Source organism: Cervus canadensis, chromosome 11, assembly GCF_019320065.1.
Source record: "Cervus canadensis isolate Bull #8, Minnesota chromosome 11, ASM1932006v1, whole genome shotgun sequence".
In the NCBI taxonomy this organism is placed as follows: Eukaryota; Metazoa; Chordata; class Mammalia; order Artiodactyla; family Cervidae; genus Cervus; species Cervus canadensis.
The window spans coordinates 12909967-12913344 of NC_057396.1; the positions used below are offsets into that span (position 1 = coordinate 12909967).

Here is a 3378-nt window from a genome sequence, read left to right on the forward strand (position 1 = left end):
GAGCTTTGAACAGAGACTCTGCTACTCAGGGCCTTACAGGGGAGAGACTCCGCAGAGAACTGTTACCCCATAAGGTCACTGTGTGGCCAGAGGAAGACTTCTCAGGCTCGGTTGCTCAGTTGTATCCAACTCTGCGACCCCGTGGACGTAGCCTGCCAGACTCCTCTGTCCATGGGATTCTCTAGGCAAGAGTACTGGAGTGGGTTGCTATTTTCCTTCTCCAGGGAATCTTCTCTACCCAGGGATTGAACCCACGTTTCCTGTACCACCAGCATTGGCAGGTGAATTCTTTACCACTGAGCCACCTGGGCTTCCCAGAGGAAGGCTTGCCACTGCCTGAATGAGTCAGGAAAAAGACTCCATAGGGCCCCTGGAGCTAACTCCTGAAGGACTAAGTTGCCTGGTGAAGGATGGAGAAGGGTGTTCGCTTGGGCAACAACACATATACTAAAATTGGAATGATGCAGAGATTAGCATGGCCCCTGCACAAGAATAACACACAAATTCATAGAGCATTCCTTTTTTTTTTTTTTCATTAAATTTTTTTTTAAGAATGGAGAAGGGATGGGTACATAGGCAATATCACAGGCAAGGGTGCAGAGATGTGAAAAGGAGACTGCTCAAAGAAGGCATATTGACCTCTGTGGCTCTAGGTGGGTATGTGAAGGGGAGGGGAGGAAGTGAAAAGTGAAAGGTGGGCTAGAGCCAGCAATGGGAAGACCCCCACTGTTTCCCGCTGGGCCTTCGTTCACTAATCTAGGATGCTACTACCACTTCTCACATGCTCCAGGGGGCCTGGGGTTTTCTGCTCCTCACCGTTTACCCTGAAAATCTCCTTTCTGTTCCTTTGACCACATCCAACACTGTAACTCAAGGATCCTTCTCTTCAGACAGTGACCTTGGCACCACTTGGCCCCAGGACCTCGTATGAGTCATCAGCCCACCTCACAGACCGCCAACCATTATGGCAGGAAGAAATCTCAGGGCCCAAATGCTATACAAGTATTTAAATATGGGTCCACAGTTTAATTACTTAGTCTGGCTTTATATGACTTAATTTATAAATATAATTTACAGTTCCCTTGTTTCTTTCTCCAGCCATTTAGCTCATTAGGCTCTGAGCCAGTAGTGGAAAGATAAGGCAGAGAGGGCGTGTAACTGGGAGAAGTCTACCCCAGCAAGAAGCATTTTATCACCGGTACTGTTAAGAATTTCCAGTGGGAGATGATCATAAAAAGGAGATAGATTTGTAGTTGGTTTTATTATTGTTTTTAAATCTTATAAAGCCAGTACCCACCCCCTTCCACTTCTTCCCCGTTGCCTGCACCCAGGAATGACCACACCTCCGTGTCTGCTTCAGGTACAACTTTTAGTTCCACATTAAGGCCAGCTCTCTGCAACAACCTGCTGGGTGTTTCCCAGAGGCCTTCCTCTGGGAAGAGCATTCATTTATTCCACCAGCATTTATCTCTATACCTACTATATGCAAGGCACTTTTGGCCAAGAAATGCAAAGCTGGGATAAAATGCAATAATTAACAGTTACTGCCTACTCAGTATGCACCAAGCATAATGCCAAGCTGCTGCAAACATTGCATTTAATTTTTGGAATGAAGAAACCAGGCTCTGTTTCTTCAAAGCAGTGGCTCTGGACCCTGGCTGCATGTAGGAGTCACCTGGGGAACTCTGATACTTGAAACCATCCTCTAGAGTTTCTAGTTTCATTGACTTGCAGTATGGCCTGGGCATCAGGTTATTAAACAAAACCTCCTCAGGTCACCTGATGTGCAGCTATGTTTAAGAACCACTGATTTAAGTAATTTTCCTAAGATCCCACAGATAGACCAGGGAAGGCAGGCAGGCTGGCCAGTCGGCCTCCTGAGACCTACTATGTGCCAGACCCAGCTCTAAGTCCTTTCACTACTAAGTGATGAAACAGATGGCAAATGCCATAAAAAAGGACAACGAATGCAGGGAATCCTTTATGAAAGAGGTCACTTATGGGTGTTTTTTTTTTTCTCCAAGAATTTGCAGGATATACAGAAGTGGTGGAAAGAATCAGGCGAGACTTCCAGACAGAACAAACCATCTGAGCAAAGGTGTGTAGGCTGGGAAACATGGCAAATGGACAAGGAACAAGAAACAGATCCCGTGTGTGAAAAGACAGCTGAAGGAAATTTGGCAAGAAAGTCAGGGACAGGCTGTGAAGGACAAGGCTTCCCAAACCATTTCAGGTTGAGGCACATGTGGAATAATGATCACATTTGTAGTACAAACCAAGGTAAGTGGACAAGGCTGTCACCATCTGTCTTAGTCCTTTCGGGCTACAATAACAAAATTGTTGTTTACCTGCTAAGTCATTGACTTTTTGTGACCCCACAGACTGTAGCCCGCCAGGCTCCCCTGTCCATGAGAGTGTGTTGCCATGCCCTTCTTCAGGGAATCTTCTGAACCCAGGGATCGAACCCAGGTCTCCTGCATTGCAGGAGGATTCTTTACCACTGAGCCATCTGGGAAGCCCCACAATAACAAAATACCAAAGGCCTAAAAACAACAGAAACTTATTCCTTCCAGTTCTGGAGGCTGGAAGTCTGAGAATATGGCTCCAGTAGATTCAGTGTCCGGTGAGGACCCACTTCCTCATCAAGAGCAATCTTCCCACCATAACCTCACATGACCAAAGGAACAAGACATGTCTCCAGTGTCTCTTTTATAAGGACACTAATCCCACTCCTGAGGACTCCAACCTGATTAGAGGCCCCACCTCCAAATACCATCTCACTGGGAATTGGGTTTGAACAATTCAGTCTACAGCCTCATCTCAGCAGATCTGACATACCTACTGAGAATCTTCGGCATAAAGCCTGGCAGAGGATCCAAGAAGTCTGAACTTCACTCTCTGGGTAATGGGAAGCCAATGAAAATACCATATTGAAATGAAGAGATTGTGATAGGATGGAAGTTGTATCTTTTTAATATAAATCCAGGCATTGTCACAATGACTTCCTAAAGGCAAAACCTGACTTGAATTTTCCACCAAACACTACTAATAGAATACTGTCATGAATACCTCATGAAAGGTATCATGATTAGCTAGCTACCTGCATGGTATCTTTCCTACTAGACTTGGTTCTTCAACAAAAGGGATCAAGCCATACTCTTCTTCTTATTATTCCTTTTTTTCATTTTGTCTAGCATAGATTTTGACAGAGAGAAGGTGTACAATTAGAAACATAGATTTGACATAGATTTCATTGTGTCTAGCATAGATTTTGACAGAGAGAAGGTGTACAATTAGAAACAGACTTTGAACTACTAGGGCTTCCCTGGTGGCTCAGATGGTAAAGAATCTGCCTACAATGCAGGAGACCCGGGCTCA

General features: G+C 45.1%; 1 non-coding gene across 1 annotated transcript; it reads left to right on the forward strand.

Annotated features, from left to right (window-relative positions):
* Nucleotides 1-420: 420 nt before the first annotated feature.
* On the forward strand, nt 421-528 carry LOC122450655. The gene has a single exon (XR_006272160.1). It is a non-coding gene; the product is annotated as a U6 spliceosomal RNA (small nuclear RNA).
* The last annotated feature ends 2850 nt before the right edge of the window (nt 529-3378 follow it).